General features: G+C 40.2%; 1 protein-coding gene and 1 long non-coding RNA gene across 23 annotated transcripts in view; one reads left to right on the forward strand and one right to left on the reverse strand.

The window, feature by feature from the left end:
• The window catches only part of LOC148215170 (uncharacterized), a 29,191-nt gene extending 6,374 nt beyond the window's left edge, over positions 1 to 22,817 (reverse strand). The window contains exons 1-2 of the long non-coding RNA XR_015796709.1: positions 22,799 to 22,817; positions 21,554 to 21,591 (exon numbers count right to left, since the gene is read on the reverse strand). This is a non-coding gene — a long non-coding RNA (uncharacterized LOC148215170). The remainder of the gene's footprint in view (positions 1 to 21,553; positions 21,592 to 22,798) is intronic.
• SORBS1 (sorbin and SH3 domain containing 1) overlaps positions 1 to 24,224 on the forward strand; it is a 114,240-nt gene that overhangs the window by 15,366 nt on the left and 74,650 nt on the right. For 3 of the 22 annotated variants that reach the window (XM_088144287.1, XM_088144286.1, XM_088144284.1), the window contains exon 2: positions 11,377 to 11,465. The exons of 18 other annotated variants lie outside the window; for them this stretch is intronic. The gene's annotated coding sequence lies outside the window, so the exon portion shown is untranslated. The remainder of the gene's footprint in view (positions 1 to 11,376; positions 11,466 to 24,224) is intronic. One more of the 22 variants, XM_088144285.1, reaches the window with a different exon arrangement.

A 24,224-nucleotide genomic window follows, 5' to 3' on the forward strand; every position in this document is an offset into this window, starting at 1 on the left:
TTAGAAACTGCATTGATATCCTTGGATTTTAGGGCCCATTTATGCTGGTTCCATTTCTGGCTGAAGCTTCACTTTTCCTGTAATTCTCTGGCTGCCATTAATTTTTTTGATGATTTCCCCTTTTCTTGGAAAGCTGGGATCCAGAGTGACTTTCATCAGTGTGCCTCAGAGTTGTAATCCGGCAGTGGGTGTTTGCCAAAACTCTTCAGGAAGAGCAGGGCATGTCAGACCACCATAACTGGCAGTATAGAATCAGACCTTCATGCCAACAAATTATTTATTCAACATCAGCTGCCCATCACACCACAGCGCTTTTTCTTTAGTCCCCTCTGCTTTACCAGAAGGAAGACATAATATTCCTTCTGCAGATCGAACTCATCCCTGTGCTGTGAAGGAATCTGAGATCCTAACCCATGTGCTCCTTCGATGCCCCTTTTACATCCACCTACTTCTGCCTGTCATAGAAGTCTCTTTTGCCCTGTGGACAATTTCATTTGTTCCTTGCAGAACCCCAACACCGCCAGGAGAGTCATAACATTTCTCCCAGCTGCTATTGCCCTATGCAGGAAAATTCTTTCTTTCTTTTTGTTTTTTAAAATTTATCCATGCACAATTTTATTTTGTTTTTAAGTCTCTTAGGCTGCTCCTAGGTTCTTATCTTGCCTGTTATATTCTATTTTATATATGATTTTTCTCATTTATATTTACATACAGGCAAACTCATGTCTCTATGCATTCACTTAATAGTCTAATATTCAATAGGTAGAATTTGTACTCTTAAAATGTTTTGCATCTAAGTTTTATCACTTAGGTTCTGTTTTTAATATCCTGCTATCCATTCTTACTGTACTGTAGTAAATGTCATATGACCTTCTGTGGATGTGTTAGAAATATTTTTACTTCTTTTATTGTCCTTTCTAGAAAAAGTTTACATTTTATTTCCTGTGCTGTGGCTTCTGAAGTTGATTGTTTAATTTGCTGGTCAGTGCTATAATAAAGATTACCTATCTACTTATTTCCCAAGCTGATGTGGAGCAATTTATGAGTACAGGTAGTCCTCGCTTAACGACCATTCATTTAGCAACCGTTCAAAGTTACAATGGCACTAAAAAAGTGACTTACAACAGGTGCCTGAAGTTACAACTGTCACAGACCCCCATTTGTGATAGCCATTTGTGACCTTCCCAGCCACCTTCCAGCAAGCAAAATCAGTGGGGAACCATGTGATTTGCTTAACAAACACGTGATTAATGACCGTCACAAAAAAGGTGGTAAAATTCGATCCAGTCACATTATGATTCACTTAAGGACTGCATCACTTAGCAACCTAAATTCCAGTCCCAATTGTAGTCATTAAGCAAGGACTACCTGTAACCTCAGAAGGTGGTCATTCAACTAGTTATGAATCTATCTAACTCTTCTTAATTAAGTCTTACAGGAAGAGCCTGCACAAACTGAAGATGTTTAATTGTAAGAAAAGACAACTGAGGGGTGTATGATGGCACTTTTCAAGTACCTGAAGGGTATCACATAGAAAGCCAAAAGTTGTTTTTTCGTGATCCCAAATATAGGAAGGACACAGAGTAATTGTCATAAGGCAGATTGCTGTTCATGTTTTTTTTTTTTTATTATTATTTGATGGTAAGAGCAACCCATTTCTGTGAAGATGGTGGCTTCCTTTCGCTGGATGTGTTCAGGGAGAGGTTGGAGAGTCATTGGATGGGGGGCTTTCCAGTGGAATTGGAGCCTGGAGGCAATAGCCTAGATGTCCTCTTTCAACTCAAAAACTCTATAAAAAGGAGAGAAGAATAAGAGGATTTTGATTTTATTACATCTTTGGTTAAACAGATCCAAATGGAACTCCAGGGTGGGGTGGGGCACTGATTGTAAAAGTGACTTTTTTCTTCTCAAAACTAAAACATGTTGATGTAATTGGAGTATAGTTGTCAATTGGGCATTTTTGGTTAAAAAAAAAAAAGCTTAAAAGAATCAGCTGACCTAAAGTTATGTTTTGCTTAAACGATTTAGTACAATTTGCAAATGTATAAAGAAGACATGACAAAAATGTGGATCTCCCTTGTGTCCATCATCCCTACATATCATTGCCAGGGTCTTGAGCTACAGTAGAAGAGAACAGAGAAATAAATCTCTCCAATTTGAAATAGAACAGTGATAAAATACTAATCTTTCCAGGCCAAAAATACTGCAGTGCCAAACTTCTCTGAAGTTACAGACAGATAAACTGAGAAGAATGGAGGATACCTTTCTGAGATAGTGGTCTCTAATGAAATAGCCCTCCTTGTTTTGATGAAGCAGCTCTGGGTGGAACTCTACCTTGGCAGCTTTACCAGGACGATGAAAAGATCTAATTCAACAATTTAATTGAAGTTATAAATAGTTCCTGTCAAGTATTTCATGCTTTTTTGTTCTGCCAGCCTCCCTCAGTAGGCAATCTCATAGTTATATAATTGAATGGATTAAATCCCAGATGTTATCTTACATCATGAACTGGAGGTGTTGTTTTCATAGCAGACATATGGAAAAGGTGTTCAACAGGTTTTGACACAGTGCAGTCTTTAAATTCAGAGGGGCTGAATTTTATGGAAATATAAGTGCTTTTATAAAATAAGGTGTCTTTAGAAATTATCTTGAATGGCTTGTATTGCTTAATAGTCCCAGAAAAAAACAAGCACTCTTTTATGCTCTTGATTCAGTGCATTTTTTCACTCAATTTGTGTATCATCTCATATGTCCTTCACAACAGGGGAGTTTTGGATTGGTAGAAATGTAAATGCAATTTTAGATAGGACTCTCAATGAAATCTCATGCGCTCTCTTGAAAAGAGTCCAAGAAACTAAACAGTACCGTAGTATGTTACAACTTACTGTGTGCTTTGTGAACTTTGTGAGGACGGGTGCAGCTAGCAAAAATTGGAAACCATGCAGTTCAGTATTCAGGAATTAGACAAACAGAACGTAGTCTGTTGTGTTATTAGCAGATAAATAGATTACAAATGGGAAAAGAAGAAAATAAGAGAGATCTTGTTGAGGACATATGGTTTCTTTTTCTTTTATTTCTTTTATTAAATTCTTCATACCAATATTTCTTGACTTAAATGTTGTATTCTAATGCAAGAGGCCTTAGGTAGCCCAGGAGCTTTGACTCCAAATATTTTTTAAAAATTGACTTGAAGACTCACTTCTTTCTGTGAGTGTCTGAAGAGGGGCAAATGTTGAAAAATCCTGCAAATCGTGACCCTATGACTTATGTCCTTGCTTCTGACATAAGGACGCAAGTATACAAGGTTGGGCTTGCATGAGAACATCATGGTGTGCATTTGGTCGTTTTTGCATCATCAGGGTTAGTAGTAGACACCGTGATCTTGTCTCCTAAATGGTGTCACAGCATCACAGTTATGCCACCTTCCTATGCCCTCAGTTGGCTGAGGAAAAGGGAGAAGAAAGTATGGTCCCATCAGAAAACAAGCTTCCTTCCTCTGCTTTCAAGTCTTTAGATTCTCTATTATTAAGCAGTTCTTCAGTGGGCAATGGCACAATTATATTAGTTTTCAAAGGCAATTGTTGAGTGCCCACAACTAAGAAAGCTAGATTCTCTCAGATTGATTGGAAGGCGAAAAGGGGGGTTAGATTACAGAAAGTTGGCTTATTTCTAAATTCATTAGGGCAGGGGGTTTCTTGATTCTTTTGCTAACTGCCAGGGAGCTGGTGTCCCATTTTCCTGATGGAATGTGCCAGTGGACCAAACTTGTAATAGTTTGCAAGCTGCCGTCCTCTTTCCCAGGCTCTGAGAAGCCCTTTGTGGCAGCTGGAGGATTGACTGGAATCCTGCCGGTGACCCTGCAAGGGCACGCAAGGGAGATTTTCTAACAAGCAGAAGTTGTGAGGCAGGAGCGTGCATCTGGTCCCGGACCAAGCAGAGGAGAGGGTAGGCCTTGGTTTTATGTTTAAAGTTTAGGACAGTTATTCTCCAGGCATGTATTTAATCATTTTTTCTCTTTTGCCATTTTAAAGTTGCATGTTTTTGGGAGCTTTCTGGGAGCCACATCCAATGTTTTGGTGAGGGGAGTATGGATTTCAGGTTTGGGTCTCTGCTGCAAAAGCCGCATTGCCTCTTTTCCTCAGGACTCAAGTTTATTAGGAAGCTGGAGCTGGGTTGCACTTGTCAAAACTTCAGCGTGACTTTGCAAAGAGAAAAAGAACTCAGCACGTGTGTATATAAGTGTGCAATTTTAAGATGACAGCTTTAAGTGTATATTTCCTAGGAGTCATTGTTTTTCTCAGTAAGTCTTGCATAGACAAATACCCTTTTTTTAAAAAATATCTAAAGACAGTTTAATCATTGGCTTGTTTTCTTGGAAGTAAGTTCTACTCAGCCATACTTATTCTCAGATGACAAGTGGGCAGCCTAACTAAGACTGGATTCATGCAATATGTTAAGTCAAACCCAAAGCACACACCTGGCTGTTATGGCTTGTAAATTCTGGTTATTTAGTTCACCCAGTTCTGCTTTATTCAACAAACTCTGGTTTAAGAAAATATAGCTTAGAGTAATGTGTGAACCCATTCTGTATGCCTGAGACATTTATTTAATTGAAGGTGCTGACCATCTTATTCCCGGCTGAAACAACTTACAAGAAGTTGTTTCATGGGCGCAATGGCCTATGTAGTGTTGGTCAGTTTCAGTCACAGTAGGTATTGCTGGGCTGCTACTTCTTGGGCACCTTCCAGTGAAAACTCTGAGTCTTTTTTGCTGATCAGTCAAGAGTAGTGCCCACAGAAGTGTCAAGAATGTTATTAGGTGAGAAAGATCTAGCCCATTCCTTGCACCCAAGGAGAGAAGACAAGAGTTCAGAATAGAGTGACTTTGCCAGCTATAGCAGCAATTCCACAGCAACTCTGTGGGTAGCTTGCTGGTGCCCCATGCTGGTCAGTTGTAGGTAGTCATTCCATAGATATAATGGAACTGTCACCTTACACTACTGTAGTTTCAATGTACCAGCAAATCCCACAGTGTCTTGCTGCCATATTTCAGGAAAATCAATGGAAGACACACATAAGAAGCTGGTGCTACCTAGAATGTTGTCAATTGCAAATTTAATTAGTTGGGTGCTGTGCCTGCTTATGTTCAGATGCCCTTCTGGACATCCTGTCATACTCTGGATAGGGCTGAAAAACAGGGACCGATGTCCTAAGCTCTACAATTAGCTTGTACACAGAGGAAGCAAGGAAAAGAGGTGACCTATGGGTATTCCTTACTTGGTACATGCAGGTTAAACCTGTCAAGATTATTACAGGGGCTTTGAGTCCTGTGACACCATGGAATTAATCCTTAGATTACTGGGACTTCTTGGCTTCTCCCATTTAAACACAGATGGGAACCAGTTATAGTCAGGCAAGTATTTTATTAATCATCCAAGAGGCAGCCTTGAGAACAAAGATTAGCCAGACTTCTTTTGAACCTGAGAAGAAGCCTTTTCCTAGATGAGGGAAAGGAAGGGATGAAGACAAGCAACAAGGAGAGCCAGAGATGTATGTTTTTTGGAGCGGCACCATTGGACACACAAGGTTGAGAAATTGAAAATCCATCCCATGGAGAATGATAGGGATAATGGACAGCCTCCTTTTTGTGTATCTCAGCCAGAAACATTCATTTTTAGAAGCAAGAAGAACTAGAAGCTGCAGTAACCTAGAGCCGTTCCCTGCTCCTTTCAGCAACAGCAACAGGAAATATGAAGAACACATTAGGTTGTATCTGAAGTGCAGGTCTCTCACACACAAGTTTTCTTTCCAAGTTTTGGCTACACTAATCACAGCTAAAAGAGCAACGTGCAAGCCTATCAGTGTTGATACTGTGTAGGTCAGCAGCCACATTTAATTGTCTGCCCTGTCGTATTCAGGTTGCTTCTGGAGCATCATACAAGCCGCCTGCAGCTTTCCATGTGTTTATTTTCTTTTTATTGTTATTATTTATTTAAATCCAACTTCAATTGATTTCTTGATTGTCGAGACTGCTGTTTATTGGCCCAGCAAATCTCCTTATCAAATCCTCTTCTCAAAGGCTAGTTGGTTGCTTGGTGGTACCATGGCAACAGTGACCCATGAAGTTTTATTTTATCATATTCCTGTTTTTCTTTTCACTGAAAATCCCAAAGTTATTTCAGTGGAATCAAAACAAAAGGCAGTGATCTGACGCAGCAGGGATGCAGGATCTGTCGTCTTCCAGATGTGAGTCCACTACTAGCTCAGCAATTCCAGCCAGAGTAGTTATTGGTGAAAGATAATGGGACTGTTAGTGATACCTGGAGGAGCACAGATTCTTCACCCACACAATACAATAAAACAAAGTTCCATTGATGCAGGTGTTAAGGAGAACTGGCCTGGGACATGTTCTTCATTGGGCTGAGTCACTTCCTCTATCACTTTTACTTCTCTGCCATTTCTGTTTCAGCTCCAGGAAAATGTTAAGTGTTGTCATGTCTTTATTAGGTGACAATTACTGTAATGTTGAAGAAATAGGATTCTATGTTACATGTGTAAGATTTGCCCCGTTCGACAAGAGAAACTCCCGTGACACGTGTGGTTCACAAAAGAGGTTTACTCATGCGTAACGTAGCGGTTACAAACAAAGCCAGGACTGGCTTGGCACATTTACATTGCTCATTTATAGTCGTCCCAATCCCCCGCGGGCCCCGTTGCTAGGTTACATATTACAAATTAGATTGCAGATTGCCCCCTGTAATCCCCCCCCCTTCTACTGGAATGGCAGGTTCAGCCCAGTTCTCTTGTTTCTTTGATTGTTGTTGCCTGTGGCGTGGTCGTTGCCTTTGTTGGGGCTTCTGTCGCGCGCACAGCCGGGAGCATCCCTTCGCGCGCTGATCTCTTCCTCAATTCCGGGGCTCTCTCCTTTGTCTATAGCGCCCGCGGCCCTCTGGCGTTAACACAACGCATTCGCTCCAGATTAGTGAAGTGGCGCCAGGGGGCCCAGTCATTAGTTTGCGGTTTCGCACTTTGCACTTCCTCTTTCTGCGCTGGCGCTCGAGCGTGAAATTGACTAAAGCGCGGCTGGGCAAGTTCCTAGGTGTGCAGCGCTGGCTGAACCTGACAACATGATTATTGCTCTTGAACTTTACAAAACGTATTTTGCCAAGTTGAATCTGGACCCCATCTCATGCATCAGAGTGGTCATCCTGCATTTTGGCAATGCTTTCCTTATTCCTTATTATCTATTCACTGTTAAACCATGGGAATGTAATGGTTTTCCAACTACTAGCAAAGGCTGTTTCACTGCTGTTCTGAAATAAAAAAGATGTACAGTATTGCTGATGGAAGAAGATGGCATAAATAGGCTTCTTCTACTTTGTTGGAGTAATCAGAATAACACCAGGATCATATTGGACACAAATGTAAGGAAACCTGTTTTGTAGCGTATGGGGATGTGATTTCTAAATCCTCATGCAATCTTACTGAAAGCATGGCCAGGCATTCTGTCCATAAGATCCAGGCAAAAAATAATACTAACCTTGGGGTATTGCAGAGTATTTACATTCTCTTAGAGTGAGCTTTTGCAGCCCCAACTTAATGACTTTGTAAAGTATGTGGATTCTTCAGAGTAACCTTTTATTCTGGAGAAGAAAGTAGATGAAAACATTCATGCATGTTAGAACTACAGGTAGTCCTTGACTTACGATCATTCATTTAGCAACCGTTCAGAGTTACATTGGCACTGAAAAAAGTGACTTACAACCAGTCCTTATGACCAAAGCAGTGTCTCCATGGTCATGTGATCAAAATTCAGGTGCTTGGCAACCAGCATGTATTTACAATGGTTACAGTGTCCTGGAGTCACATGATCGCCATTTACGACCTCCCCAGCTGATTTCTGACCAGCAAAATCAGTGGGGAACTGTGATTCATTTAATGACTACAGAGATTTGCTTAGTGACCACATCACTTAACAATGAATTTGTGGTCATAAGTCGAGGACTACCTGTAAGATTTAAAGTCTGACACTGTCACATTCTTATCCATTGCCATGGTGCTTACACTGAAATAAGCCTCATATTTTTTCATATTGATTTAGAGCCTTGCTTAGCAACAAAATCCTTAGTTAAAAGTTCATTGGAATAGACTGTGTTCATTTTCTTCAGTTGTCTTTTTCCATTTTAAGCCTCTTTGTCCTTGCCTCAAGTGCTCTGACATTTCAAGGGATGGTGTATGTGCTTTGGGGAAATAAGGAAAGCGTTGCCAGAATGTAAGATGACCATTCTGATGCATGAGATGGGGTCTGCATGTGGCCCTAGTCCCATTTTTGTGGCCTTGGAGCCCTCCAGAATGGTTTGTTTGGGTTTTTACATGGCCTTCCAAAAGGGTGAACAATTTGGTCCCACCCATTCAGGTGACATTACTGTGCAGTGCCAGTGCTCCACCCCTGTGGCCCTCAAACACCTTTTTTTTTAAAAAAAAAGTGCTTCCTAGGGTGCAGTAATGTTGCTTTCTCTGTTCTAATGTATGATAAGAGTCACTGGGAGTTGGGCAGCATATAATAATAAATTACAGATAGTCCTCATTTAACAACCACTTGTTCAGCAACTATTCGAAGTTACGACAGTGCTGAATGAATGGTATTTACAACTGGTCCTCAAAGTTCTAGCTGTCGCAGCACCCCAGTGGTCATGTGATCACAATCTGGGCGCTTGGCAACCGGCTTGCACTTATGACAGTTGCAGTATCCTGCAGTCATGTGATCACCATTTGTGACCTTCCCTGCCAGCTTCCCACAAGCAAAGTCATTGGTAGTTCCGGGAGTGCCGGGATTGCCATTGCTAAGCAGTGCAGTCATATGACATTGTGCTTTACTACTGTATTGCTTAGTGACAGAAATTCCGGCCCCAATTACTGTTGTTAACCAAGGACTACCTGTATTATTATTATTATTTAATAATAATAATAATAATAATTAATATTATTAAATAATATTTAAAGCCTCTTTGGAAGGCTATGTTAAAAACTCTTCTAAGAATATAAGTTCTATTAGTATACACAAATAGTGTTTAAACTCTTGTATAGCTCAGAGAAAGACACATCCAGATTTAATCTATTGAAGACTGCTTGGGAAGCAACAAAAGGGATTTGGATCTTTGCAGGATTTAGGTTTATTAAGCAATTTACTGTGAACATAACTCTGTTGTACCTACTTTTCATGTAGCTGGTAGAATTCATTGAGGATACAGTAGAACCTCGGTTTACGAACTTAATTTGTTCCGTGACTCTGGTCGCGACCTGAATTGGTCGCGACCCGAAGCAAATTTTCCCATAAGGTTCAATGTAATTACTGTTAATCTGTTCTGGCGTGGAGGACAGGGAGGCGGCTATTGCTTGGAGGGAGAGTCCCCCTCCCTATGACCATGTGTCAGGGGTGGAAAATGGCCACGGATCACGTGTCAGGGGTGGGAAAATGGCCGCGGACCACGTGTCAGGGGCGGAAAATGGCCGCGGACCACGTGTCAGGGGCGGAAAATGGCCGCGGACCACGTGTCAGGGGCGGGAAAATGGCCGCGGACCACGTGTCAGGGGCGGAAAATGGCCGCGGACCACGTGTCAGGGGCGGAAAATGGCCGCGGACCACGTGTCACGGGCGGGAAAATGGCCGCGGACCACGTGTCACGGGCGGGAAAATGGCCGCGGACCACGTGTCAGGGGCGGGAAAATGGCCACGGACCGGGTCACGGGAGGGAAAATGGCCGCAGATCCTGTTCGTAACCCAAGGCAGAGTTCGCGAACCGAAGCAAAATTTTGCGGCCGGAGCTGGTCGTCACCCGAAAAGTTCATGAACAGAACCGTTCGTAACCCGAGGTTCCACTGTATATCCCATTATGATAATTTTCCAAATATATTTTTATGTTGTTCATGAATTTTACTGTATCAGAAGATACTTGTTTGCAGCATTATTAAAATTAAGGGTCCTGAGTTATTTAGGACTGGAACTTCCTTTCTTGGTCACAGATGATAGTCCTTCATTTCCATTGTAAAGAAAGGGAATATTGTGGTACATGATATTCTTCTGTTCCAAAAGTCGGTAGAGGAGCTCTTTCCCATCTTTTTTTTTTTTTAGCCTCTTTAGGTCTGAGACTTCAATAATATTTCACCCAAAGCCTATTTTGGGTGCCAGAAAGTGCACCCCTTCTTACTTAAAGGGATATCAGGATTCAGGTTCAGCTTCTGTCTGGAAATAAGGAAACTATGTGGCTAGGAAGGTCTAAGGTCAGCACCAGCTCTAGTAAAAGGCACTTGGATTGCAGGGCTGAGCAAAGCTTGGATGGAGTGCTGAAGCCACCACTGCTCCAAATAACCTGGGACCAAAAATCCCACCATTTTTAGTGTCTTCTGAGGGCCACAGGGGATGTGGCTGGTGACATCATGAGGTCACCCTAGTTGGAGCCAGAATTGTAACCTGCCTTTAGGGTCTTTCGTGGGAGGCAAAATGGGAGTCTTAATAGGCCTATTTTTCCCCTTAAAACTCCAAAAGGCAAAAATTACCTTGTTTGGAAGAGCTGTGGGAACAGCAAGCCCTTGATTTGTTGAATGAGTCCTCTGGCTCAGTATAGGGCAATAAAATAATAATAATCATTTGACCTTAAAGTGCAATAACCTCCTCAGCTGTCTTGCCAAGGGGAATAAATATGATAAAGTATAAATAAAATACTTCCCTGTCTCAACTATGCATGCACAGACACTCTCCATCCCCCTTTAATTGACCTCTCAGTTCTTTTCCTTTTCTAACCATGTCTACAGACAGCATCTCTTCTGCTTGGGAACCTTCTCTGATAAACATCCAGGATCCAAGATCAAATGAAGATCTTATATTTGTAGGAATGGTAGAACTGCATTTTTTATGATAGATAAGTCTGTAGGAAGTCTTCAGGTTTTTTGTTTGTTTGAACCGTGTTTTAATTTGACATTGAATAAATGTCCCATGTGCTTCATTAGTTGCATTTGACTGCTCTGTTTTCCTTCAAGTTTATCATGCCTTAAATATCAATCCTTGGCTTAAGGCTGCAGTGAACAACATTTTATTCCATGTATGGACTTAGCTTTCAGTGCTGTTTTCCTTAGAGGCAGTTTGTGCAGTGGGACTTTAGTATGTCCATGCCAGAGGTAGTTGGACCAGCTTTGCATGGGAGGCTTACTGGTTGAGACAAAGCATTTCTTCTGCCTTGGGTTGGATAAATCTAAAATCCAGGCTTCTTTACCCCCAAGTCAAAAAGTTAAATTTCTTTATGGAAGTTGTAGCCCAAACTGGATAATTAGAAACATCAGCAGAACTGATTCTTAGACATCTTTCCTTCTTCCTTCCTAGTAGGTGATTTAGGTCCTGAAATAGCATCTCAATCTCTGCAGAGTCAGCTTACCAGTGAATAGTGCTCTGGAAGGGTCCATTACTGCCTGGTAAGTAGCTCGTTTAGCTTGGATGACTGAACAAGTGCAGGCCTACCATCTAGTGTACAAAAGGGAATTGCCATTGTCCATGGTGGGGCGAAAACTCTGATGATACATTAAATTATTTTAGCAAAACCAGGAGTTGAAAGTGGATGGTTTGTTTTCTCTTTGGCTCTGTTTTGGAGTATGTTGTTCCTGGGGAGCTGTCTGGCCTTTCTGTTTGTTTGGTTTTGTTTTGCTTCACTGGTTGAAGTGAAATGTTGGATTTAAATTCTTTAGTTATCGCTCTGTTTGCTGAGTCTGAACAGATATTGTTGTGTTGGAAAGTTAGACAAACAATGGGTTTCTGATGTGTTCTGGGTGAAGGTTGGAAGCATGTAAATATGTGTAGAGGTCAGTTGATTTCTAGTATAACTGAGTGCATATTTCTCTATTATGTAGTTTGACAATACAAAATGAGCCAGTTAAATGGATTCATGTATGCAGAGGTTTGTAGAATGGTTCTTATTGAAGTCTTAATAAGGACATTGGTAGGGGAACCTGTCCTTCAACCTTATTGAAGGACACTGACAGGAAAACTTGTCCAGGCATCCTGATAAAGATTTCACCCATATCTTTCTGGTAGAAAGGAAACTTTGGGGGATCAGATTTGAAGTTCTTAGTGATGTGTGAAGCCATATGGGTATCTGTGTTCTGACTTAGAAATAAATGTTCTCCCTAAAACTGAAGTAATTGTGGGAAAGAATAAAATTACAGTGATTGATGCTTTGCTACATTGCAGTAGTTTCACAGAATATTCCTGATGACCTGCAGTTTACCTTGGTTGTAAATGCCAGAAAAACCACTATGGAATGTTTTGCAGCCAACAGGCTAGCATCTGTTCCAAGAATCTGGCTTTATGGAATATAGATATTGCATGGAAGGTATACTAAGTCTGAATCTGTCCTGTGAACACTCCATATCAAAGTCAGTTGCCTCATTCACACATGATATAGATTGCTTCCTGCTTCAGTAGCCATTGCTTTCTGTTCTAGGCACACTACCAGATGTTCTTCTTTTTTGGATTTTTTTTATCCTGTCATTTTTATTTTTATTTTTAATTTATTTTATTTATTTATTTATCATATTTATATAGCCACCCATCTCATACAAAGTGACTCTCTTTATAAATAACTCAAGGCAGTGAACATACCTAATACTCCTTCCTCCTCCTATTTTCCCCACAACAACAACCCTATGAGGTGAGTTGGGCTGAGAGGGAGGGACTGGCCCAAAGTCACCCAGCCGGCTTTCATGCCTAAGGCAGGACTAGAACTCACCGTCTCCTGATTTCTAGCCTGATGCCTTAACTGCTAGACCAAACTGGCTCTCTCATTTGTTCATCTGCCCTGGCCTATTGCTTATGTCTTACTGTGTCAGCTTCCCACTGTTGACAATGCATATTTCATCACACCCTACATTCTCTACTTCAGATTCTTATCCTGAGATTAGCGGTGGTGGGGTAAGATCTTTAGTTTGAAAACCTCATGAACAGTTATAGCAAAGGACTCTTAGGGAACATTAGAAAGGGTTCAGAAAATAGAATTATAAAATCACAAAATTAGGGGCCATTTGAGCTATCAGTTACTTTGCTTGGACAAGCTAACTACCGGCTTATACAGATAGCATGGGAAGGAAAGCTCAGAGTGCAACCCGGATCATTGTTAGAACCTGATCCTGCCCTGCTTAGACAAGTTGGCAGATGAGGAGGGTCACATAATCAGGCGATTGGTTTGTCCAAACAAAGCCTGGAAGAAGTTGCAGCTTGCATACCCAAAACTCAGTTGCTGTCAGAATTCACCCCAGTGAAACCATTAATTTTATTGGGGGGGGCAGTGTGTGTTTAAACAAAATAATTATTGTTAGGGGGTTACAGCACCACAGTGTTTAAGGTTAAGGTGTGTTGGGCTGGGATCAATGAGACTCAATCCAAGTTAGTACACAACCATTGATTTGAATGAGTGCTTTTCAATGAAATGCATGCACTCTCTCTGACAATCTACCTCATAGTGTTGATGTTTGGAAGATAAATACAAGGAAAACCCCATGAATGTGGCGTTGAAGAGCAAGATATTGTGAGGTCTAGGAGGATCTGGGGACAGACATGCATGTCGTGAGGCTTATCATTAGCAATTGGTTTCCTGTTCTACTTACAGCTTTTTTCTATCTGCAGTTAGACTAGCTTACTCAGAGAACTATGTCCTTGAATCTCTATCTGCTGGCCTTTGAGTTCAAGCATCAGTGTGGATGAAGCCAGAAAATATAAATGTAGTTGTAAATAAAAGTAGTAATTCTACAATTCCACAGTTCAGTTGAAGGAAGCTCGGTTGGAAAACAGTTCATTCCAATACTCAGTTTTGTTTCCTGTGACAGACATTAAACTTCCACTGGAAGAGTTTGGGTCCCACTTAGAGTTTATGAGAAGGAACAAGCTTCTTTGTTCCATGTTTCCATGTAAAAGCAAAATATTAATATTAGACATTTTATTACATCTGTTAAGTGTGGCAAATTAAAATAGTGAGTTGAAGTCATGGCTTTCTTCTGTGTGATGATATCCCTCAGGTATTTGAGGAAGGCTTCTGTATCTTCACTCAGTTTTTTTCTTTTCAAAGCTAAATGTACCCAGTTTCTTCCCTCTGGTAGGATTATTTCCCTCTTTCTCCTTGCTGCCTAACCCTTTGTAAAAGAAGATTTGTAAAATTGTCTTATAATATCCAAAGCTGGACACAGTACTCAAATATAATAGTGAAAAATGCAGAATAGTTTATGTATTACAATGATTTAGAAACTACAGTATATGTCTATTGATGCAGCCTAAAATTGCATTGGTCTTTTTCACAGTTGTGTCTCTGTGCTAACATTTTCATCTTTTGACCATCTAAAATTCCAAATCGAATGAACACACGTATTAGTGCAAAGTGAGATATCCCTGATATGATACGTGCATTTGAATTATAATTCTCATAAGATAGTAACTTTGATTTGTTTTGGTTACATTTCCCTTTATTTTTAGCCCATTTCTCTAAATTATGGAGATAATGGATTTTTTTCAAACGTTTTCCAGGGTGTTAATTATTCTATCCAATTTCATGCAGCTTCGACAAACTTTCTCTTTACCATAGCATTCAAGTTATTAATTAAAACGCTGAAGACTGCAGGGCATCACACTTCATTCCTCACCCCAGTTTGAGGTGAAACCACTGATAAGCATTTTTGCATAGTTTTCATGTAATAGTCATGCCATCTAACTTGCAGTTAATTATCTTGCTAATCAGAATATAATGTGTTATATCAGATGCTTTTCTGAAATTAAGATATATTGTGTCCATAATAATGTCATAATCAAGAAATGAGATAAGGTTAGTTTGGAAAGACTTGTTTTTACCACATCCATGGTGACTTCTAGTATCAAAGCATGTTTTCAACTTCTTTACAGATGAGTTGCTTTCTGGCCTGCTCTGGCATCTTTTGTGTTATGCTATAAAGATGCTCTAGCACAGTGTTGTCCAAACTTGGCCACTTTAAGATTTGTGGACGTCAACTCCCAGAATCCCACAGCCAGCATGGCTGGCTGGGGAATTCTGGGAGTTGAAGTCCACTCATCTTAAAGTGGCCAAGTTTGGACAACACTGCTCTAGCATCTTTCAAAAGTGCTGGTGTCAGACTGGCCAGTTCCCTGAATCTTCCCTTTTCTCTGTTTCTCCTCCAGTCATGTGTCCTCACTTATTCTCCAGACTATCCCAGGGGTAATGGATAAAGGTTTAGTTGGGCCATCAGCAATTTCTTTCTGTCTAGGTTTTAAAAATCTTTCTTTAAAGATTTGACTCCCTTAAGGTAGATAGTTATTTACTGACCACTTCTCTGTTAACCTCAAACTGAAATTCTATTTGGTCAACATGCCCTTCAGAGACTTTTGCAGAAAATTGAGCCAAATTATCGTTGAATAGCTCTGCCTTTTCTTTGTCAACATTGTTCATGAGCATGTTGTCACTGAGGAGCATTTTGAACAAATCTAAATAACCCTTGTAATTCTTAGCATCCTTTGCATACTTATCGTGTAGCCTTTCCAACTCTGCTATCTGTACCCTTCCTTGGTGATTTGCCTTTTTTCTATGTGTCCATTTTCATTGTCAGATCATCAGAATGATGTTGTGTAACCAGATAGGCTTTTTTTGCAGTATTCCATTCTTTTTCCTCACTGGAATTGTTTGCATTTTTAGTACTTTCTTTGCTAGAAACTAATAACTACCTCGTGCTTCTCCCCAAACTGCTCCTAGCACTGAATCTACTTAGCATTGCTTTGGATTTATTAAAATCTGCTCACTTGAAATCTAAGAGAAATTTTAGTCGACACTCAGCTTTAATTTTCTTAAGAGTTGAGAAATTCAGCATTATATGGCCACTTTCCCCTTATTAATATTTCCATGTTGTCTTATGACTTTGGTTAACATTAAGTCAAGAATAATTGGCTCTCTTATACCTTTATCCATCCTGATGAGAAATTTCTCCAGAAGTCTGGTTGGGAAATTGTTTGAGAGGCTGTGTTTGTTGGATGTTAGGGTAATTAAACTCCAATTTCACTATTAAAAAAAAAAAAGAACCTAGGACTATAAACTTGCATATACTGTAGATCCCAATGTCCAAAGGATTTTCCATTTGGGATTCCTGGCCACAAAATGCATAAAGAAAGAGAGGTGAGCTCTTCAGACCATTGGCTAATGGGAATGAGTGGTTTTCCAATCTTATAGTATCATTGTTTTTATGACAATAAAACTACACAGTATCTATTACCCTGTTATATTGACAATGACTGTAATAAAGAACTGAATGTCTACAGATAGTCCTCGCTTAACGACCACAATAGGGACCGTAAAATTTGTTATTAAGCCGGGCAGTTGTTAAGCAAGTTGTGCCCAATTTTACGACTTTTTTTGCAGCAGTCATTAAGTGAATCACCATGGCCATTAAGCAAATCATGCAGTTCCCCATTGATTTTGCTTGCCAGAAGCTGGCTAGAAAGGTTGCAGATGGTGATCATGTGATCTCTGGATGCTGCAACCGTCATAAGTGCAAGCTGATTTCCAAGCGCCTGGATTGCGATCATGTGACCACAGGGGTGCTGCACTGGTTTTAAGTGCGAGTACCAGTTGTCAGTCCATTTGTTCAGCACCGTTGTAACTTTGAATGGTCGTTAAATGAATGGTTGTTAAGGGAGGACTACCTGTATTAAGATATGAAATAAATTCTGCCCCAGAAGGAGCTGCTACAGCAAAAAAACAAAAACAAAACCCTTCTCATCTCTATGGGTGGTATGTATCTCCCTCAATCTTGGATCCTGTACCAGAGCCTGTAAGTTTGAGGGTTCTGTGCAGTATTTTAGCTGTTCCTAGCACTCACTCTTCTGGACAGAGAACTCTGGTGTTGTTCCTGGGATCTGTTGGAGCTACTCTCCCAGCTTAGGAGTCACAGCCCCAAGTGCTCCTACCATCACTGGGACCACTTTGGCCTTTACTTTCCACATCCTTTTTAGTTCCTCCTTCAGGGCCTGGTACTTCTCCAGCTTCTCAAACTCCTTCTTCCTGATGTTGCTGTCACTTGGCACCATTACATCTATCACCACTTCTGGTCCTTGTCTACTACCATGATGTCTGTTTGATTGACCAGTACCTGCCTGTCCATCTGGATCTGGAAGTCCCACAGGATCTTAGCCCTGTTATTCTCCACGACCTTCTGTGGAATCTCCCATCTGGATGTGAGGGGGTCTAGCTCATTCATTGTGCAGATGTTCCTGAACACAGTGCCAGCTACTTGGTTGTGCTATTCAATGTATGCTGTTTCTGTTGAATTAATTGTAATTTTAAATCTATGGAAATGTAATCTGTATATACCAAACAGCCTTACATTAATATTTGTGAACAGGAGCTTCCAATTCCTTATTCCATGCCTTTCCATACTTGGAATATTTAATTTGACATTTTTTTATTCTAGTAACTTTTGTAAATAGCTATTATGGGTGTTTTATTTTGCAAAGAAGATTTTCAATCTTCTGGTGCTAGTGGATTATGTGAATTTAGGAGGATCAAAAGAATCAAACAGGATCTGGTTTGCAAAAGATTCCGTAGAAGTGAATTTAGCAAGAATGAGAATTCCATTGGTACAGAAATAATTGAACTTTACAACAAGTGCTCAATTTATTTGTTAATTACTTTTATATTCTGCCTTTTTGTTCATATGACACTCAAGGCACCTTACAGCAATTAAAATTACAAACTATAAAGCATTAAAAGCAAGGTAAAATTAAAATCAGTATCATTATAATCAGTTCAATTAATAATTACAACTTATTAAGAGGATAGGATTTCACAATTTTCCTAAATAATTGGACTTCTTGGGAACTGCATTGGGAGTGGGGGAGGGCACAGAGAAAAAGGTCTTCTACCATTTACCAGGTAGCTGATCTTCTGGCTATAAGGGAGTCTCCCAAAGAGTACCTTCTGATCAAAATAAACAGGCAGGTTCATTGCAGAAGAAGCAGCCCCAGATAATCTGCTCCTAGATTTGGGGCTTTTAAAGGTCAAGATGAGCACCTTAAATTGTGCCCTGTAGACAACCAGCTTGGTGTAGTGGTTAAGGTACCAGCCTAGAAACCAGGAGACAGTGAGTTCTAGTCCTGCCATAGGTACAAAGCCGGCTGGGTGACCTTGGGCCAGTCACTCTCTCTCAGCCCTAGGAAGAAGGCAAGGACAAACCACTTCTGAAATCTTGCTAAGAAAACTGCAGGGCCTTGTCCAGGCAGTCACAAGGAGTCTACAATGACTCGAAAAAACAACAACAACAACAAAAGATAACAGGTAACCAGTACAGATTTTCTATACAGGCGTCATATGATCCCAATACAGACTAGCTCTTGCATTTTATACCAGTTGCCATTTTTGACACTTTTCAAGGAAGACTCACTTAAGGCACATTGCAGCAGTGAAGATGGGATGTAACCGAGGCATGAGTGACAGTCACTAAATCCATTGGATCAGTAAAGGCCATGGTTGGCATACTAGTGTAGTTGTACAAACATGCTTTTTGCCCATAGCTGCTACTGCAAATCCAGTAATAGCTGGAGGTGGGTGGGTCAAATAACACTCCCAGTGTGTGAAATTTGTCTTTTTGGGGGAGTACATTCCCATCCAAAACAGGCCTCATCCTAACCTCCAACTCCAGCTTTTCTCTTACCAGCTGTACCTCTGTCTTGCCTGGGTTTATTTTCAGTTCGCTGTCCCTCATTGAGCACATTATCAAGTTTAAGCAACATTCAAGCGTACTGATGGCTTCTTTGCAATTCATTGGTAAGGAGCAATAGAGCTGCTGTCATCAGCGTACAATACTGATTTCATATAGATGTTAAGCAGTATAAGGGATAAGATAGAGCCCCATGGAACACCATAGGTCAGTAACCTTAGATGTCAAATAGTAGTCTCCAAGCATCACCATGTCCAAATATGAAGAATTGGAACTACTGCAAAACTGGCTGCAAGACCTAATTCCACCAGATGGCCCCAAAGGACTATAGTTAATGGTAAGGAAAGCTGTAGAGAGATCCAGAAGAACTAACAAAGGTTGCATTCCACCTGACTACTTTCTGGCCAGTGCAATTTGAGGGCCATATCCTGGATGAAACTCAAATTGAAATGGATCCAGTTAGTCAATTTTATGCAGATGCATCTGGAGCTTGAAGACACTACCTTCTGAGTCGCCTCACCAAAGCATGGAAAATTAGTGGTCTGTAATTATAAAGATGATCTTGGTCCAGGAGGGCTTTTTCAGTGAAGGTCCTATACCTGCCTCCTTTAAGAAAATGGGAACATATCCCTCACTCAGTGGGCCCTGAATGTTGTTGCTGGGCTGTTCTCCCACATAAATAACAGATTGTGTCCCAGTTGGATGGGATAGTCACTATTAAAGTCCCCATATATAAAAAAGGAGTTAAGGGTGACCCAAAAAATTATAGATCTATAAGCCTTACTGGAATTGTGGCTAAGATGTATGCAAAACACCTTTTGAGTAAAATAGAAGACTGGGTAATGGGAAAAAAAATCTCTTAATGGAGGAACAAGCTGGATTTAGATCAGAGCATTCCACAGTAGACAATTGTTTTATTTTATACCATCTCATAGCAAAACAAGTAATTAAAGGCAAGAAACTGTTTACTGCCTTCTTAGTGGAGCTTTTAATTCCATAAACAGAAATATTCTGTGGAAGAAATTGGCCACCTTAAATATGGAACCCAGACTTTTACTCCTGGTTAAGGCCCTCTACTCAAAACACCCACTTGAAAGTGTAAATGGTTCTCTAACTCAGAGTATACCTACCCCTAAAGGTGTTAGGGCTGTATTCTAGCCCCAATGCTTTTTATCAACAATATTCCAGGATTCCTGTATGCTTCAGACACTCATATGCCAAAGATCCATTAAGAGTCGCCCTCCAGGGAGATGGGCAGCATACAAATTAAATAAATAAATAAATAAATATTTATTCTTTTATATGCTGGCAATATGGTGCATTCTCAAATAGGCCTGTTGCGAAAGCTAAATATTTACTGCATTCTCAATTCTCTAAACATCAATAAAACCAAATCTAAAGTGATGGTATTTAGCAAAAAAAAGTGTGAAATATAACTGGCAGCTGGATGGGGGGCCTGTTGAACAAGTAAATTCTTTCACCTATGTAGGAATGGCCCTTACCAGCACAGGGTTGTGGGCAAATCATTTTAAAAGAAGCTTGGTGAGGGCTGAAGCAAGTACCAAAAATTATATAAAGTATTTAATTACAATTACACAGGTCCCTTGACTGCCATATTGGAAGTATTTATGGCAAAAATAGTCCCAATGCTGACCTTTGGTGTGGAACTGTGGGGCCTTCAAAAGCTACCTCACTTGAACAAGTTCAGACCTGGTTTTTAAGAAGTATATTGGAAATCTTTTTTTTTTTTTTTACTTTTTAATATGACTGTTTGACATGTTTATTATTTTATATTTTTTTGCTGTATGCTGCCCAGAGTCACTTCTTGTGAGATAGGCAGCCATATAAATTTGATGAATAAATAAATAAACTGACAAGAACGTGTCAGTCCCTGCGGTCAGAGTAGAAACAGATATGCATTCCATACATAGCCACTCAACAATCAAAGATAGGCTACCTAAAATATGTTTTGTTGAACAAATAAGTATGGCTCAGCCCACCTCCTGGATAAGCCAACTTGCCAAAGTTATTTTACATCAAGGTTTTTCCACCCAATATTTACTCTCCACTGCCTCCCAGGCAAAGGAAATTTTTAAACAAAAAGTCCTAGATATCAGTGCCCACACAGACATGGAGTTATTGGCAAAAAATAGATCTTTAAATTGATTGGCTAAGAACAGAACCACTTTCTCAAACCGAAAAATGCCTGTCAATGAGTTTGATGCAGTTCCTAAGAAGGGCCTGTTCCAGAGTGAGATTGGAGTTGTTGGATTCCATGGCCAAATATGGGCGCTTCCATCACTTGCCACATCATGGGAGGATGTGTATATGTCATGCTCCAGCCATCAAAGATATTGCTCATGTTTTGTTTGATTGTCAACTGTTTAGATATTTTAAATTCCTACTTGAAAGAAGAGCCCACTGGGACCTGAATTGCAGATTGTCCTATTTCGTCCTGGGCTCTAACGTATACATTGTGAGCAGAACTGCTAAGTTTATAGACAGAGCAGTTTAGCTGAGAATCTGTTATACTAAACAGACAGGGGTATCATGCAAAAGCAATGTATTTATCTGAACATTGATTCTGTGTATTTAGCATATATGTATTTTATTATTGTATCTTTCACCTATTTTATCCTGGAAATAGACCTTGTATTTTGCTTTTATTTTCTTTGCTGTGGTCATAAGACTAATCAATCAATAAAATGTCTATCTATCCCACTCAGGGAGGCACTAATCATCTCCCACAACCATAGGGTCAGTCCCAACCTGGTCAGTTTTTAATCAGCTAAGAAAGGCTTAAGCAAGCAAATAGTGGATCTTACCTGTCTACAAAGCCTCTCCATATGCTCACAACAACACACTGAAAACAATCCACATGAACACAAATACATTAGCTCACAGAATACCCATGAAAGTATATTTCTGGTTGATGAAAAAGAAGATTTGCCTTATATGGTAGTCCCCGGGTTAAGAATGCCCGGTTTATGGATGACCTATAGTTAAGAACAGAGCCTATTGTAGCAAAATTCAAGTTAAATACACAGTGATTCAAGTTAAATACACAATGGTTCAAGTTCATTACACAATACTATGTATACAGTACTATACAATAATACTGTTCCGGCTTACATACTAATTCAATTTAAGGAAAGACCTTGGGAATGGAACTTGTTCTTAAACTGGGGACTACCTGTAATGCAAACTCCAATCTGGGAAATTAAAACTCCCATCTCTGAATGAAAAATAGGGAGGAGTGGGATGGGAGAGAGAGTTCCTTCAAAGGAACTTCCAAAATAATTCAGTAAACCTCTGAGAATACATTTTAGGAATGTATAAAAGAACAACATGAATGCTATAAATAAGCTACGCTTATTTATTCCTTTCCTCTTAATATTAAAATTAAATTTAATATTTCCCTAACTGCTCAGTTTAAATGAAGCCCTTCCATTCTGTCATAATATTTTGCTATTTTCAATACAGGCATATTTAAATTCTATTGAGTCACCTGATGTATCTCTCTACATCCCCCAGCTTAAGGCAAGTGATAGTTTTTGGATATAGCAAAACCTCAGTTTAAAGGGTTTTGAATACAATGGATAATTTTCCCTGGAACCTCTCCCTCATTATGTTTATTTTAATTGAAGGTTTGTCCACTAATTAATGTTTTACTGAAAATGTTATAAATTGAAGCAAATAATGCAAATGTGTATTTAATGGGTGCAGCTTCCCCTGCAAATGGTCCATTAAATTGAGACTTACTGTACTTTCAAAATGTTTTAAAAGAAACTGATTTTGACCATATAGCAGCTCCCAAAGACATCATTTCAGATTTAGACAAATTATATGCAATATTATTTGTTAAATTTATAGCCTCCCTTTCCTTCAGGAACTCAGGGCAGTGTCCAGGCTTTTTTTTGGGCAGCAGTTCATATAGTAGGCTGGTCTGAGAGAGATTGACTCCCTCAAAGTCACCCAGAGGTGCCTGGGCTGACAGTACTGCACCTGGGTCTCCCCAGTCCTAATCTGACACTTAACACTGGCTACCAGTAGTAACATCTCACACATACCTGCACAGCTCATCTGGAGAGCATTTCCCATCGTCTGAGCATCCGTGTATGGACCGTGAACTTCCTGAGCCAGAATTCTTTTCTGCTTTTCCGTGGAGGACATACAGGGCTCCAGTGTAGCTATTCTCTCACTTCCTTCTCAGTGCCCAAGTCCTCAACTGAAGACCTTCACCTCTGGGACTTCTGAGCAGAAACCATCTGTTGTGAGCCAGTCCCATTGCTTACCATATGCAACAGTTCATAGTAAAGGAAACATTTCAGGGCAAATGCAGGAAAAAGCGTATCATGTAATTCAGTATGCTTGTTGCATAATCAGTTAATAATAAAATTAAATGGTCCCATCCATGAGAAAATGCTGCTCACTCCTCTTGTGCTCCCCCTAAAAAGTTGAGATGGTGGGTTCTGTGCCCATCCCTCTGCTTGTGAGCTGGGTAACGGGAAGCATTTCCGACAAGATGGCTTATTCCTTTTCCTTGCTCACTCCTGCCTTAAATGTGCATACTTACATGCATACCCACATGGAAAGATAAGTTGTATATGTTATTTATCAAGGTGTAATTAACATAAAACCTGCATGTTATCCATGTGCTCAACTTCTCTACCTTCCCAATTTAAAAATGGAGTATCTTAGGACTGATGGGGTGTTTAAATATATGTCTTCTCCTTACAGCTTTTCTACAGGAGCTTCCATTCCTCCTGTAAACTCTGTGCTTGCTTGCTTCTGTAGAGGGCGAGGAAGAGACGCTGCGAACATCTGTTGGGAGTGGGAGGCTTGTTAAATTCCTGAACTTTGCAGGAGGTGGCTAGCTATTTATAGCAGTCACAGTTTGAAGCTTTGATGTGTCTTCCTCATTTTCTTAAATGTGCTGCTGGGTTTATTTGCGAGCTTGTGGTCCTGTTAGGTGTTTCTCTTGCATCCTGAAGCAGAATGTCTGTCGGAAACGCATATTAATGAGAGAGAAAGAGAGAGAGAGACGGATGTAGCTGTATGACATAATCTCTTACCAAAGGGCTATGTGTGTGCTTATTAAGTAAGAACTGCCCTGGTGTTGTTGGTTTGTAGAATTTGGTGGAATCCTGTGCTTCCTCATGACTGGGAGTGCCTGTGTGTGTCTGTGTAGAAAGGGTGTCCTGTGATTTATTGATTGATTGATAATGTGCCATATGTAATGTATGTAATATACTAATATAGTAAGGGGTGTTTCAACTTCCCTCATTATCTCTTACACATATAACATTACAGAATTGCTAGGGGTGTGATGGAGATTTCAGCATGGCATTCTTCCTACATCTTCTTTCCCACCACATCCATTCGGAGCCTGTAAATAACCTGTTTGCAGTTACAATACATGACAGCTTGGATACCAACATGGTTTCACCAGCACAAATGCACTTTGGAGTGATCCTTTCATTATCTAGTAGGCCT

This window comes from Python bivittatus, unplaced genomic scaffold, assembly GCF_059951505.1.
Source record: "Python bivittatus isolate LINGU-HERP-01145 unplaced genomic scaffold, Pbiv_v1 ctg000400_np1212, whole genome shotgun sequence".
In the NCBI taxonomy this organism is placed as follows: Eukaryota; Metazoa; Chordata; class Lepidosauria; order Squamata; family Pythonidae; genus Python; species Python bivittatus.